The sequence below is a fragment of the Nomascus leucogenys genome, chromosome 2, assembly GCF_006542625.1.
Source record: "Nomascus leucogenys isolate Asia chromosome 2, Asia_NLE_v1, whole genome shotgun sequence".
Classification (NCBI taxonomy): Eukaryota; Metazoa; Chordata; class Mammalia; order Primates; family Hylobatidae; genus Nomascus; species Nomascus leucogenys.
Window position 1 is genome coordinate 67,941,237 of NC_044382.1, and position 16,650 is coordinate 67,957,886.

At 41.2% G+C, this 16,650-nt stretch overlaps 1 long non-coding RNA gene across 1 annotated transcript; it reads right to left on the reverse strand.

Annotated features, from left to right (window-relative positions):
* Positions 1-7,170: 7,170 nt before the first annotated feature.
* LOC101176794 lies at positions 7,171-16,132 on the reverse strand. Its single transcript, XR_177885.2, has 3 exons — positions 14,535-16,132; positions 7,778-7,871; positions 7,171-7,455 (listed from the first exon to the last, which is right to left on the reverse strand). It is a non-coding gene; the product is annotated as an uncharacterized LOC101176794 (long non-coding RNA).
* Positions 16,133-16,650: the final 518 nt, after the last annotated feature.

Sequence of the window (16,650 nt, forward strand, 5' to 3'; positions counted from 1 at the left end):
CGTATAAAACTCTCTATATTTAATGTATACACCATAGCCAGTTTGGGGATAATTATATACCTATGAAACCTGTACTAGTCTGTTCTCATGCTGCTAATAAAGACATACCCAAGACTGTGTAATTTATAAAGAAAAAGAGGTTTAATGTACTCACAGTTCCACATGGCTGGGGAGGCATCACAATCATGGCAAAAAGCAAAGGAGGAGCAAAGGCAAGTCTCCATGGTGGCAGGCAAGAGAGCATGTGCAGGGGAGCTGCCCTTTTATAAAATCATCAGATCTCATGAGACTTTTTCACTATCATGAGAACAGCACAGGAAAAAACCACCCCCATGATTCAATTACCTCCCACAGGGTCCCTCCCATGACATGTGGGGATTATGGGAGCTATAATTCAAGGTGAGATTTGGGTGGGGGCACAGCCAAACCATATCAAATCCATCATCACCACTAAAGGCATAGGCATATCCATCACCTCTCAAAGTTTTCTCCCACCTCAGCTTGTGGTGTTTGCTTTTTTCTTTTATAATTTCAACTTTTATTTTAGATTTGGGGGATAGAAGTGCAGGTTTGTTACATGGGCATATTTTGGGTATGAATGATCTTGTCACCCAGGTAGTGAGCATAGTATGCAATCAGTAGTTTTTTAACCCTTTCTCTCCTCCCCCGGTCCCCTCTAGTAGTTTCTAGCATATGTTGTTCTCATCTTTATGTCCATGTGTACCTAATGCTTAGCTCCCACTTATAAGCGAAGACATGTGGTATGTGGTTTTCTGTTCCTGCATTAATTCGCTTAGGGTAATGGCCTCCAGCTGTATCTATGTTGCTGCAGTCAACACAATTTTATTACTTTTTGTGGCTACGTAATATTCCATGGTGTATATGTACCACATTTTCTTTATCCAGACCACTGCTGATGGACACCTGGGTTGATTTCATCACTTTGCTATTGTAAATAGTGCTGCAATAAACATAGAAGTGCATGTGTCTCTTTGATGGAATGATTGCTTTTCTTTTGGATACATACCTAGCAATGAATTGCTGGATTGAATGGTAGTTCTGCTTTAAGTTCTTTGAGACATCTCCAAACTGCTTTCCACATTGGTCTGCTTCTCAAGTGATGACTTTTCTTATTTTTTAATCTTGGACCAGAGCCTAGAGATAGAACATTTTCTTTTTTTTTTTCTTATTGCTTTTTCTAGACCATTTCCCCTTTCTTCTTCCCTAAATACCAGTTCCTTTGAGATGCATGCTGTCAGCACAACTTCTCTTTGATACAGTCGTCTATTAATGTTCGAGCCACTCCACATACCATTTTTTGACAGTTTAAACAGCTCAATAGGTCTCTCACATAGTCACATGTTTATTAATTGGGGGATATTCTGTATCTACAAGAATGATCCATCCAACCTGTTGACATCTCACATTCTTTCTTCTCCCCCTGCCAAGGGTCATTTTCCTCCACAGTGCCTGTTTTACCATCTATTTCTGTGATATTACGCCAGATTTCTAAGCTCATTCCCATTCCTTTCATTGATCTGGGATATTTTCTCCAGACCTCTCATGACATGTTCTTTCAGTTATTCAGGTCTCTATTAAAATGAAACTTCCTTAGAAAGCCTTTTGAAGTATCCTAAGATAACCATCCCATCCTAACTCTCTTTCCTCTCTTTCTCTCATACTGCTTCATTTTTCCCCTATACCTTTTATTACCATCTTGACCATACATTATAGAGGAAAACATTTCCTGTCTCTTCCTATAATGTATATCCATAAGATAGGATTTTATCTGCTTGTTCACCACCATGTTCCTTGCACCGAAACACTGTCAATTCATATTAGACTCTACATAGGTATTGAGAATGAAATAATGAATAGATTATGTGTGTTTGTAGCTATGTACCAATTTACCATGAACACTTTCAGGCCATTAATGAATTATCATACCGTCCCAATCCTCATATGGTAACTTTTCTATATTAAGAGCGTTCCTGGGAATAATTTCCATCAGAATTTTTATATTTCCCCACTTGAAATTTTTCTGATGTGTTCTAATTAATCCGGTAACATTCATAGCTTATCCTGAATTGCTGTGTAGATTCCTCTTGGGGGGAATTTTGAAACAGGCAGGCCAGCTCTTTATAATATTTCTAGCATAAGTTTTGATAATTCTTTTGCTGCTGGATGAGTAAAATTGCATTGGTATCAAAGGTGAGGGAACACGGGTCATTCTTGTGAATGAGAAGATTTATTGCTTGCTTAATTTTCAAGGAAATACCTTTAGCTCCTTCTTAAACTATGGGTCTATGGGCCAGTAGCTTTTCCTGTGTTTATGTAGCAGCTTTATTCATGGGCCTGATGTTTGGCCTCTTCTGGGGAGTTCTGAGATTCTGCATCAGAAAAACGCTCTGCTTTGTGTACAAAGATGCTCTGTTGACCTGCCACCACAAGGCTCTTGCTGGGCTGTTTCACTGAGGTGGGAATGTCTTACAATTGTTTTCTGAAGCATTAATAATCCTTTTCTGATCTTTCTTGTGATCAGTGGCCTGAATTTGTAATATGTCTGGCAGTACCCAAAGACACAGACCAATGCTGAAAAAAAAAAAGACTTTGCCCTTCTGAAAACCTGATTAAACTTTATATAGACTTCAGCCTCATTAACTCCGTTTTTTTTTTGTAAGCAATTCTGTAGTACACTCTTAAGATTAAGATTAAGATGCACTGAGTCCAGGAGTTTGAGACCAGGCTGGGCAACGTAGTGGGACATCATCTCTAAAACAAAAAAAAAAAAAAAAAAAAAAAAAAACAAATCAGTCAGGTGTGGTGGCATGTGCCTGTAGTCACAGCTACCTGGGAGGCTGAGATGGGAGGATCACTTGAGCCCTGGAGGTTGAGGATGCAGTGAGCCATGATCATGCTATTACACTTTAGCCTGGATGATGGAGTGAGATCATGTCTCAGAAGAAAAGATAAAACAATAAAAAATAAAAAGCTTCAATGAAGGCCTTCCCTAAGGTAGCCTCCTCTGAAACTTAATTTTATATTTTCACAAAACCATAAGGTCTCTGAACTTGAGTAGGAAGGCTTCTTCCTATACTTTGTCATAGTTCATATTCAACAAATGCTAAAGCATTGATTAAGTACATAATGAAAAAAAATTGGAGGTGAAGAGAGAATGCATTGTTTTTTTTTCACTTAGAGAGAATCTTTTTATGTTCTTTGGGAACTTCCTTGGTAGAAGTTTTAAAAGTTCCAACTGGGAACCTCTCTGCCTTAAACATGAATCACTGGCCTGGTGAGCCAGGTAAGATTTTGATAGCACAAATTCCCATGCAAAAGTGGAGGGGAAATGCATGCATATTAGCACCCCTCCATGATTATTCTGAAAAAAAGAGAGAATGACTCACCGAAGGGGAGAAAAGTGACCAGAGAGCAAAAAAGGGCTAAGTGGGTTATGTTTTGGTTAGAAACTGTTTGTTATTAAATATGAGAAATATAGAATATACAATTTATTAAAAACAATTCTTGTGAAGTCTGTATGGTTTTCTTCATTTTCCTAACAGTATGTACTAATAATAGAAATTATTTTCAGACTTTTTTTGATTATTGTTATTTTACTGAATATATGTTTTTATCCTGTGGGGCCCTGTTTTACATGGCTTGCCTATTGTGACTCATCACTGATGTGATGGGAGCACCACCTAGGCTGGCTCTGGATGTTCTAGTAATCAGAGAAGGCTTCCTGGAAGGGACAGTATTTTGCCCAGGCCTTGAAGGATGGGTGGACTATGAATCAATAGAGTTGACAGACAGAGTTTCCAGATGGAACCAATGATTAAAGTGACCAAGATGGTAAGCATCAGGGAGCAGGGAAGAGCTCAGTGTTGCTGGAATCTTTTGCCTGGAATGTGTCCTTTACACCTGATCATCATGCCAACACTCACACACACACACTACAACACCTTCACCTGGTGAACCTCACTCATCCTCGAAGTGTTAGTTTAGGCTCCACTCCCTCCAAGAAGCTTTCCCTGATTTCTCTCCACACAGTGCTATGTGAGGGGCTCGTGATGTAAACTCAGGGGGACCCAGGGCTTCTATTATCAGGACACTCATCACCTAATAATGCCAGTGCCCATTACCTCTCATTTCCAGGAGGACAGACAACTCTTGTTTATCCTTATATTTCCCCAGCATCTATCACAGTACCAGGAATATAATAAATCCTTAATGATTGTGTGTGTGTGTGTGTGTGTGTGTGTGTGTGTGTGTGAGAGAGAGAGAGAGACAGAGAGAACGGAGTAGAGAATACTTCCAAAACAAATCCTGAGAGACACAGCATGGAAGACACTGGTCTTCTTACCTGCCAGGTGAGTCAACTGTTCAGTCATAAGCTCCTATTATTGGAGGGAGTCTTTAGAAATATCGAAATCATCCCCTCATTGTAGCAGACATTAGAGAATTTAGTATAGAGATAATGAGAAGGAAGGTATCTAAGAAAAGCACACAATTTGTGCCAGTTGGATCACTCTATTGGTTACCCCTCTGGTGCATTTCCCCTGTCCCATGTGATTACTTTGCAAATAAACAATGTAGCATTATTTTTATTTAAGAGCCAGAAATGTGCAATCCAAGATGCAAAAAAACTGAAGAAAAAAACCATGGCTAAAATGTCATGCCCTGAAGCATAGCTAAGTCTCACAGAAGTGACAGAATTCATTTGCTTGGAAATATTAAATATAGAATCCAGTCAGCAAACTTCCCTGGCTTCTTGCTCCACAGTCTATTGTCACTGTTGTCAATCACAGCTGCTCCATCCCTCGCCCACTCACATTTATATTGAGTGCACCTGTATGACTTTAAGGTACAAGGAGCCATAGTAATAAGGGATTTGGAGTAAAGTTTTTCTCGCACTGAATACATAAACCCAGTAAAATATTGGTTTAAAATAAGAGATTGATGGGTGATGAATACATTAATCGTATTGGTGAATAATATCAATCAGCTCTACAAAAAGACGTGTTCTTTTAATTTTCTTGTGAGTTGTAAGAGCAAACAGATAATATGAACTTGTGACTTCACAGGATCTTCCATGTCTATTCATCCAACCCTAATTTAACATGATAGGTCCTTGGGGTGTGGCAGTAAACAACAGACATGGCCATTTACTCTAGGACATCACTGTGTGATGGGTGGATGGATGGTGAATACATAATCACAAATGTAACCATTTGTTCCTGCAGGTGCTGGAAGGAAACATGCATACATCCCAAGGACCCACAATGGCAGAATCCATTTTCATGTTCAGGCAAGGGCACCCTCCTAAGGAAATTACTCTTAGGACAGTATATTTGTTAGGGTTCGCTAGAGAAACAGAACCAATAAGATGAGATGATAGATGATAGATAGATAGATAGATAGATAGATAGATAGATAGATAGATAGATAGAGTTAGATAATAGATATTTAAAGGAATTGGCTCATACAATTGTGGAGGCTTGGTAAGTTCAAAATCTAAAACTCTGTGTTAGTTTGCTAGGGTTGCCATAACAAAATATGACAGTCTGGGTGCCTTAAACAACAGAAATTTAGAAATTTATTTTCTCACATTTGTAGGGGCTAGAAGTCCAAGATCAAGCTGTCAGCAGGTTTTTTTTTTTTCTTTTTTCCTGAGGACTCTTTCTTTGGTTTGCAGATATCTGTCTTCTCACTCTGTACCCACATGGGCTTTTCTCTCTGTGTGTGTATGTGTGCATGCGCGTGCGTGCGTGCATCCCTGGGCGTCTCTTTGTAGTCCAAATTTCCTCTTCTTGGATGAACAGCAGTAAGACTGAGTAAGGAACCATCCCAGTGGCTTCATTTTAACTTAATCACCTTTTAAAGACCTTGTTTTCAAATACAGTTTCATTCTAAACTACTGGGGTTTAGGGCTTCAGTGTACAGACTTTGGGGGGAACACAATGAAGCCCATAACAGATAGGACCTGATGGGTAAGTAGGGTTTGCACTTGTGTGTTCTGACAGTGAGACTCATCACAGGCACATTCTCTGTGGGCACTCAGGATGCATTCTGTCTGGTCAAAGTGCAGCATTCACTGTGATGATGAGCTCCTGGTGAATCTATCCAAGGTACAAAGGAAATGGGGAAAAAAGGTCCCTTTTTCCCAGAGAGAACAAAATCTTAAAATGCCCTCCAGCCTCTGGCTAGTGCAAACCTGTTGAAGTTATTTTAACCTATATATTTCTAAAATGAGCTTAGGAGGTAAGGATCATTATTGCCCCTGCCTTGGCAATGAGGCAAGTCTAATGGTTAAGTAACTCATCCAACATCATATAGCTAATCAGGTGGGGAGCCAGGATCTCTAACCACTACACAAGAAGGCTTGTCTCCAGGCCAGAGCTCAAGATCAGCAGAGTATGAGCAAGGAAGGGTGTGTGGTGAGAGATGAAGCTGGATAGGTGCCTTATAGGATTCTAGAAGGAAATTGGGCTCTACCTTGAGATCAGTGGGGAGACTCTGAGAGATTTAAGAGTGAGAACGACAGGATTGGAAAAGTCCTCTGACTGCTATTTGAAGAATAGATTATTTAAGGACAAGAATGCAAAGCAGGAGACCAAGGAAGAGGTTTCCACAGTTTTCTAATGAGAGAGGACATTGACTTGGACTAGGCTTAAGACAATAGAGATAGGAATAAGTAAAAATTCCAGATGTATTTTGAAGATGGAAGAAAGAAGACCTAGTAATTAATTAGATATTGAGAGATAAATCTTTAAAGAGCTATGATGATATGATTAATTACATACAATATTCAATTATATATTATCAAGCAAAATACTTTTAAATTAGAAAATATGATAATGACGAATAATTTAAGATAGGCTGAATATATTTCTTTTGTCTAAATAAAATGCTCTGCTGTCAGTTTGTCTCCTTTGCCTCCACTCCCCATCCCCCATTAAGAAAAACGTTGAAGAAAATGTGCTACACAAAAGTCAGATTACAGCAAAGTCTAGGGTAATTGGCTCATACTCCAGTTCAGTTCCCATAGTTTCTGTGCATGTACCTTTTTTTAAACATCTACAGTATGTGGAGATATAAAATGAGTCCATTTACAGTGACACATTTAGCTCTAAGATGTGTTATCCTATCCAATATGTTCATAGATGAACTGCCTTTTTGTAAAGTGTGTTTTCTTTATTACTGTGAAAAAGAGGTTTGGGGCCCAGCATGAGGAACTGGGATACAGTGAGATTCATCCTGGGCACATGCTCTGTGGGCATGGAGGATGCATTCTGTCCAGTCAAAGTGCAGCATTCCCTGTGGCGGTGAGCTCCTGGTGAATCTATCCCCGGTCCAGTTCCAGACTGCTTTGCAGCCAAGCTTCTTCTTTGGCAGGGTTTGCCAGTGCTTTGTCATGGGGGGAAGGAGGGTGGGATGTGAGCTCTACATTGGGTCCTAGGTGAGAACCATGCCATTAGTGACAAAGATCTGTGCTCAGGAATGTTAACTGGAGTGAGAAGCAACTGATTAAAATAAAAGATTGAAGAGCCAACGGAATAGAGGCTCCCTGCTCCGCCCACTACACTGCATGAATACCCTGGCCCTGAGGACACTCCGACAAGACTGGGCACCACTGCTCCTTCAGGCAGACCTAACTGCGTGCCCGTTCCTGCCTGCATCCTTACCAAGTGGCATTTTCCACAGGAGAGTCAAAACTATTCCAACCCTGTGAGGACAAGCTCAAGTGTTACTGCCTCCAGGAAGTCTTCACCAGTACCTCTTTCCTGGCTCATTGATCCTGAATTCCTCTAGCCTGCTGCTTCCTCCAGCCTGGGATCATGGGTGATGGTCTGGGATCTCTGTAGGTAGCACTTGAACAAGGGATTAAACAACGTCTTACCGTGAGGAAGTCACTGCCTTTCGATTCTCTTTCAATTCTTATCTTTAAGGCAAGGGAAAAAGTTCAAGTTTGGTGCTAATATGTCTTTACTAACTCTCGGATGCTTGCTAGTCATTTTTTCTTAATAAAGAGAGAGCAGGCCTTGGGCTTAGAGGCTTGGCAGCAGTATCTATCTGGAATTTAATAAGATTGTTTTATTTTTCAGATACTTTTTATTTATGGCAGAGATACCAGTGTTCCATTTATGTTTGTGACACAGATCTTCCTTCAAAAATAAGTGTACTTAAGTAAAAAGGGAAATTAAGGGGAAATGCTAAGTGATAGGAGAGGAGTTAGGAAAATAGAGCAAACATTGTGAATAACAAAAGTTTAATCACCACAGATCTAGGTAGCTCTCATGCCCTGATGCACAGATAGGCAGGTCTCCACATTCATAGACAACCGAGTCCCCAAAGGTATGTGAGAGAAATACATGCAATAGGCAGACTTATTATGAAAGCTGACAGAATTACATTTCCAGAGTCCGCTATCTATTATTTAATTGTCTTCATTTATATTTGAACTCCTAGTCAACTGTGGTCCAAAGAACATTCAACTGAGGAGGGAGGCTTGCTAATTTTCCCTCACCTAGTGACACCCATGCTTGAGCTTCATGAAGTTTAAGAGAATTATTATTATATAATTATATAATCATTTCATGTACTATCTTTTTCTTTTTCTTTTATTTTTTAAAAGCAGAAAACAATAAAAATGGCCTTCAGCCAGGCGCGGTGGCTCACGCTTGTAATCCCAGCACTTTGGGAGGCCGAGGCGGGTGGATCACGAGGTCAGGAGATCGAGACCACGGTGAAACCCCATCTCTACTAAAAATACAAAAAATTAGCCGGGCGTGGTGGCGGGCGCCTGTAGTCCCAGCTACTCGGAGAGGCTGAGGCAGGAGAATGGCGTGAACCCGTTGCAGTGAGCCGAGATTGCGCCACTGCACTCCAGCCTGGGCGACAGACCGAGACTCCATCTCAAAAAAAAAAAAAAAAAAAAAAAAAAAATGGCCTTCAATTGCATGAACACTGCTCTAAAAAGATAATAGTAAGACTGAACCTGAACTGTTGGCTACCTGGCTGTGCCATATTAATAGCTTACAAGGATCAGATATAGAAATGTCAATCACAGGTGGTGTAGAGGTGTCCATGTACAGAGCACAACATTGTATATTAAAAGGATGTTGAGCTTTTATAATTATTGCTATAGTTTTACACAGTGTAATAAGCCCACGATAAATAGGAGCTCATATTTGATCTTAATGAAGTGCTATTTTATATTACTTATTGATTTATGTTTTTCCCCCAACAAAGTTTTAACCTTCTGAGACTTAGAGACTCATCTAAATGCTTTGACCCCCAGACCCTCTTTGCAGGGTGCAGGAGGATGTGTATGCTCTTAACCTTTACAGCAAATCTCCTCTTTTGGATGGGGTATTGCAATTTTCTTTCAGAGGATCACACTTAGTCCAGTTCAATGTAGTTTAGAAGGGGCTGACTTCATCTCTGGTTCCATGGGTGGACACTTGATCCACTCTGGTTAAGCAAAATACTGCATCAGTGTAACTCATTTGTGAATGGGTACATGATCCAAGCTGGACCAATAAGAGCCCTACCTAGAGTTTTGCTTGAATTGTTAGGATAAAGGAATTTTCTTTCCTGAAGCACCAGGGTTATTTTCTGGAGAAATCATGACCAAGAGTGAAGCCAATGCATAGAAAAGCAGAGCCGTGAGTAATAAAGCAAGCCTGGATAACTCTGTTTGTGCTCTAGTTCAAGCCGTTTCTGAAAGTATTACTCTAGAACTTTTCAGTCACATAAACCAACAAATTTCCCCTCCACCTTTTTGGGTTTAAGCTAGTTTCAGTTGAGTTTTTGCATTTTGCTCTGGAAGAGTCCTCACTAATACATCTCTTCTTCCCACAAGTACAGTGCCAGGCTTGTGATGTGTACTTGGTAAATATGTGTTGATTTGAGTGCTGCCAGTTCCCCTATACTTAGAGAACAGGATGGTGCAATCTTTTTTTTAATATGCTTTAAGTTTTGGGATACGTGTGCAGAACATGCAGGTTTGTTACATAGGTATACACGTGCCATGGTGGTTTGCTGCACCCATCAACCTGTCATCTACATTAGGTATTTCTCCTAATGCTATCCTTCTCCTAGTCCCCAACCCCCAGACAGGCCCCATGTTGTGATATTCCCCTCCTTGTGTCCATGTGTCCTCATTGTTCAACTCCCACTTATGAGTGAGAATATGTGGTGTTTAGTTTCCTGTTCTTGTGTTAGTCTGCTGAGAATGATGGTTTCCAGCTTCATCAATGTCCTTGCAAAGGACACAGACTCACAGGATGGTGTAATCTAAATGGCACTGGAATATGAGTCTAAAGATTTAAATCGTCTCATTCAGCACACGTTTACTGAGTATTTCCTTAGTGCCAGGCACTGTCCTAGCTTCTGGGAATATGATTGTGAGCAAATAAAGTCCCATTTTAATGGAAAGAATATTCAAATAGAAGAATATATAATATGTCAGGTGGTGATATATTATATGCAGCTATGAACAAAGACTTGCTACCAAGTAGGTGTGGAGACTGAGTGAGCCACTTTATCATTCCGAGTTTCAGTTTTCTCATATATAAAAAGAAGAGTTGGAGTTGCAATTCTCTCTCTCTCTCTCTCTCTTTTCTTTTCCCCAGGAACACAACCACCACCCACACGAGCAATATTTCCATTTCGTAACACACTTTCATAAACCTTAATCCTGAAGCACACCTGAAAATATATTTGTTGGTAGCTGATATTTCCAGGAAATTTTATTTTTTCCTGTGTTTATTAGTAAATTTCTCTTTGTACAATTTTGAGATCTATGAATCCGTTCTTGTTCAGGTTTCCCAGAAGTGAGCTGGATTCCCAAGGGGTTTTGGGGCTGCCTCAACTAGCTGAATTCCCTCGAGGTCTTCACCTGAGATTGCTGTCTGAGTCTACCTGTTCTGTCTGCAAGTTATTCCTGAAATCAATGACAGTTGGTTGCTCAGTCGCCTTTCATTTGGTGAAAAGCTTCTGTTATCTCTGAACCTTGGCTAAGTTGAGACATCCTTTTCCCCCCACACAGCTCCTCAGTTAATCACTTTACTTATCACTATCTCTGGTCTTGCCTGCCTCTTCCTATAAGTTTTCAGAGTCTTCAGAAATTCTCTCCCAGTGGAAATGGTCTCAGTAGCACTACTGCTGCTGCCTTTTAAAATGATACCATAAATAAAATTTGGCTCTGAAGAGTGAATCACACCCTGTGCTTCTCAAGTGATGTTTGTAGACCTTATTTCTATGTTTGTATATTATTTGAAAAAAATATTTATTGAGCATATACTATGTGCCTGTGAATGCTGCATTGCTGTGTTTCCTCCAAATCCCTTGTTCTTCTCTCCAGTAGGAGTAGGACAGAATTAAATTTGCTTTTGGGCAACCACCTTCTTATTCTCATCACACTTACTGTTCTCTCCATTTTGCATACTACATGCACACTTAGCCCACCACTCCTTATTCCTATATCTCATCACAGCTAGAGGTCCAATGCCTCCTTTCCAGACAATTCTCAGGATGTCTTCCAGACCACTAAGACATCAGGCTCTTGGAAAAACATATCCTTTAGTTTTTTCTAAAAGCCTTTTGGAAGACGACTGTGAGTCCTTTGGGAGGGATTCCTCAAGAGGTGATTTTGATCTTGGGCATATGGTATACCCTTCATAAACCCTTCCTGGGCATTCTGCTCATAGTACTAGCTTATTTCAGTCTGAAAGCCCTTGAATGGTGCGCTGAAGGGATTCATCCTCCGCTTATCCCCCACCTTCCATGACATTGGTAGGCTGTAGTTTGGGAATCTCCAGCAGCGACAGCATAGTTTGTATAATCCTAGGCAGCCCTATTTTAGTTCCATCCTGCTGATTAAGTCACATGGCCTCCACCATGTTTGTCTCTGAAATGCATGTTGGAATCACTGCTCTGGTTCCATGACCATGCTATTTTGTGCCATTTCTCCTAAGGAGGGAGACTGTATCTGATTCTTCTTAATCTTCTCAGCACCTTCTCACTGCTTTGCATGCAGAGAGTGCCCAGTGAATGTTTTCACAATTGGATTTTGAATCAGTTACTTGGATAGCTGTTGACAATATCCCAGCTTCTTGATAAAGTAAAACCTTATGTTAGTCATTGAATTTCTATCAAAGGCATTGCAAACTGGTTATTGATTTTCTTTTATAAAAAAGAGAAATAAATCTGCCCTTTGATACTTATGCTGGCACTAAAATGTGAGCTAGGGCAGTCAGCTATAACTCAAAAGTCACATGAAGCACTTATTAAATTAAAAATAAAAATAAGAGAATAAACATCAGATCGGGATTTAGTTAACTTTAAACAATAGCTAAAAATAAGAGAATAAACATCAGATTGGGATTTAGTTAACTTTAAACAGTACCTAACTGCACAATCTTGAGAAAATCTGGAGCCCCCTCCATAATTTGGAAGAGGTTTTTTTGTTTGTTTGTTTGTTTGAGATGGAGTCTCACTCTGTCATCCAGGATGGAGTGCAGTGGTGCAATCTTGGCTCACTGCAACCTCCGCTTCTTGGGTTCAAGCAATTCTCCTTCCCCAGCCTCCCTAGTAGCTGGGATTACAGGCACCCATCACCATGCCCAGCTAATCTTTGTATTTTAGTAGAGACAGGGGTTTTACCATGTTAGCCAGGCTGGTTTTGAACTCCTGACCTCAAGTGATTCACCGGCCTCGGCCTCCCAAAGTGCTGGGATTACAGGCATGAGCCACCACCCATGGCCAATTTTTGGGGGTTAACTCCTTATGTTTTTCCCTCTTTCTCCATTGCTCATTCACATAGGCTACCTTAGAACTGTCCTACTCTATGTCAATGTCAGCACGAATCTCAGTTTCTTCACTGTTTTCACCACAATTCATGTACAAGCAGTCATTTTGTGAATTTTGTAATATGAAAGAACTGGGATAGGTGAGAGAGAGAGTGCTTGGAGAGCATACATTCGTCTATCTTGCTGGATATACCCATCTTCTTTCCTTTTATTTTTTTCCTCCCTCCTTCAGTGGAGAAACCAGTTAATTCTCCCCCTTGTTTCACATCCAACTCTTCCACCTACATGTGCGCCCTCTTCAATCCAAATCATTTTTCTGAACAGTCTACTTCCTAAGAGTACTGGTATCATAAAAATGTCCCCATCTTATGATGCAGAAAATGAGTCTCCCATATTTAATATGGGCTTCAAGTGGAGTTGCTCCCATCTGAATCTCCACATCTCTAAAGGATGGTACACTAAAAATGGGGTGAAACTTGCAGATGGAGTGAAACATTAAAAAACCAAAAAGTTGGAGGAACTGATCTTCAGCACCCAAGCTCCAAAAAAAAAGCTATGCAACAGCTCCTTCCCTTGACTTCTGCTTCCGCAGAGCAGGACCTGAGAAACCTCTGGACACTTACGGCATGAAATCTAAAGAGCCACATGTCAGCTGTGGGAGAGTTAAGTTCCTAGCCTGGGGCAAGTGCCTTATGATGGGGATATCCCTTTACGTCCCACCTGTGCATTGAGAAAGAAGTCAGAAGCTTTCCACGAAATGGTATATAATGAGTCTCCATCAATGGCTCTATGGAATAGACTGTATTAAAACAAATGCAGTAACTGGAGGCCCCGTCTTTAACCACCAGAAAGGTCTTTTCCCTCCCAAATGGTAGTGACCCAGTTCAGAAGGCTAACTGCCAGAAGTTTATTGTGTGCAAGTGTAGCAATTTCTAGTTTCCACAGGATGAAAATTAGATGAAGGGTACTCGATAAATGCTTGCCAATTATGATGCTCTGGCAGCAGCAGTGCATATCCATGCTTGAGCCCAGTATGGTGCTGACTCGTGCTCTTCCAGTGGAAACCCAGCTACTCTGCCAACACTCCTTGCTGTGCAGCCTTCAAGGAGGGCTTCCTCTTAGCTGCAATGCAGCCTTGCAGTGGCTTGCTAGAAGTGTAGAGTGAGGCAGGCAAATAAATGGTGGAGAATCATCAACTTGGCCAAAGGAGTGTTGGGTCCATGTGTTCATAGGGTTCTAGATGAAACCAGAAAATATATTAGATCATGGAACCTCCAGGGCTATGGTCTCTAGACCAGGGATCAACAAGCAATGTGACCTGTGGGCCAAATCTGGGTATGACCTGTTTTTGTACAGCTTGCAATCTAAGAATTATTTTTACATTTTTAAACAAACAAAGAATATGTGGCATAATATGTAGGTGGTCTGCAAAGCCTAAAATATTTACTAACTGGCCCTTTAAATGAAAAGTTTGCCAAGTCCAGCTCTAGGTCAATAATATTCAATCTTGGCTACATACTAGGATCACCCAGGGAATCTTTAAAAACAAAACAGCACAAATAAATAACTCTGCCCTTGAATAGGGGAGAGCAAACTTTTCTTCTGTCTATATGCACACTCAACACAGAATACCTCTGTGACCAAATGGGTAGGGTCCACACCAATTCGCTATGGATACCAACTGGGTTTTCTATGATCCAATTCGATTCTGACACTTACCAGAGTTAGCAGCAGACCCCACAGGTTAAGGGCTCAATCCCACAAGACTGCTCCAACTTCAAATGTTGATGGAAAGTCCAGGTTGTCATGTGTGCTTCTTACCAATGGCTGTAAATCAGAGGTTCATAGCGTTCCCTCCTTGGGTTTGACCATTTGCTAGAATGGCTCACAGAACTCAGAGAAAGTTCATTTACAACATTATTGCTTTAATATAAAGGATGCAACTTAGAAACAGCCAGATGGAAGAGATAAGTAGGGCAAGGTATGGAAAAGGGGTGTGGAGCTTTCACACCCTCTCTGGGCATGACCTCCATGTGGTCAGCAACCTGGAAGCTCTCTGAAGCTCTTCTGTTAAGATTTTTTTTTTGTGGAGGCTTCATTACATAGACATAATTGATTAAATCATTGCCCATTGCAAATTAAGTCTACTTCCAGCCACTTTCCCTTCCCTGGAGGTCAGGGAGGTGGGTGGTGAAAGTTCCAACCCTCTAATCACACGGTTGGCTCCCCTGGCAACCAGCCCCCCATCCTTAGAGGTTTTCCAAAAGTCACCTCTTTAGCATAAACTCACCACTTAGGACATTCCAAAGACTTCAGAAGCTCTGTGCCAGGAATAGAGACCAAGAGCAAATATATATTTATTATAAATCACAATATCACAGCTCTAAACCAACCTACGGAATTAGGCTTTCCAAAATGTCATTTGCATTTTTGTAAACCTCCTCTCCAAGTAATTCTGATGTTTATCAGTGTTGAGACTGATGTATATGCTTTACTTTTAAAAAGATCCTCATTACAGACCTTTGCACTGTGCCCCATTTAGTGGAGCGTCAGGTCTACAGTGAATTAATCACAGCTCGTTTCTGCAGAAGGGATGTTTGCGGCAGGACTGATTAAGAGAAAGGCTCCAAGAAAGCTTTTACCTTGCCCAGGGAAAATCCGAAGAGTTACAATAAAGCTGACATTTATTGAGCACTACTGTATTTGCTAAACACTTTATGTACATTTTCACATTGATTCCTTCAGCAACTCTATAAAATAAATTATCACGAGGTAAATGAGGTTTAAGAAGGTTAAGTAATCTGTCCAAGATTACCTAGTTATTAAGTGGCAGATCTGGGATTTGAACCCGGGTGTGCTGTACCACCAGGCTGTCACTGAGTGGAACCTCCAATACCTGGAGATCTGATAGACCATCTTGGGAGTCACGGAGCGCAATGCATGAAATTCATCAGCAGTTACTCCTGCTCTTACAAAGGGCCTCAGATCTGGGGATCTAGGGCCTCCTGTCTTGGAGAGGATCAATGGGGCAGGGGGCATCTGGATCTTAGCCCCTCACCCACCTGCAGTATTTCTCTGGTTTTGTAGACTCTCATCCTTTCCAGGCCTAAAATGCCACACACAGAACTCTACCCCTTTAGACCTCCGGACATTGTAGAAAGCAAGCACCTACCCACTGCAATGAAGGTTAGGCAAACATAAAACATAACCCCAATGGTGCCCTCTGGAGTTGTCCAGTGCAGAGGCCCTGATATTGCTTAATTCTATAGAGGAAACTGAGCCTTAGTGAGATTCATGAACTTGTTCAAAGTTGCAGGGACTCTAAAGGGTGATGTCTGTCTAAGGCCCATCCTCCTTCTGTGATGTCACCACTGCCCTGACTGCGACCAGTTCATGGACTCATCTGATTCTGAAGAGTATCTTTTCCCTTCTCTGTCCATTTCATTGGAAAGTCACTGGGGGCTTTCCCAATAAAGGAACCGTCCAGTGATTCCTGTAGCCTCCCCGTGAGGTTTGGGTATGAGCTATCCTTTCTTCCATCTCTCAGTGGCCTGGTTCCTGTTGAAGATTTTTCCCCTTCAAGGAGGCCCAACTGCAGCCACATTGTCAATTGCTCACTGGTTACCATGGAAACAGGTCTCAAGAGGGACTGCTTTTCTCCCTCCCTGAATGAGGCATATAGGGCTTTGTGAGGGGCAGCGCTTCCCCTTTCGTGGCCAGAAGGACTGGCCTTGGGTGATGAGGTTTATACTATTTTACCTAGGGACTCCCCCTCTTTGTCAGCATGACATTGCCAATATCTCATTCTGGAGAACAACTGTTCTTACTTGGAGAA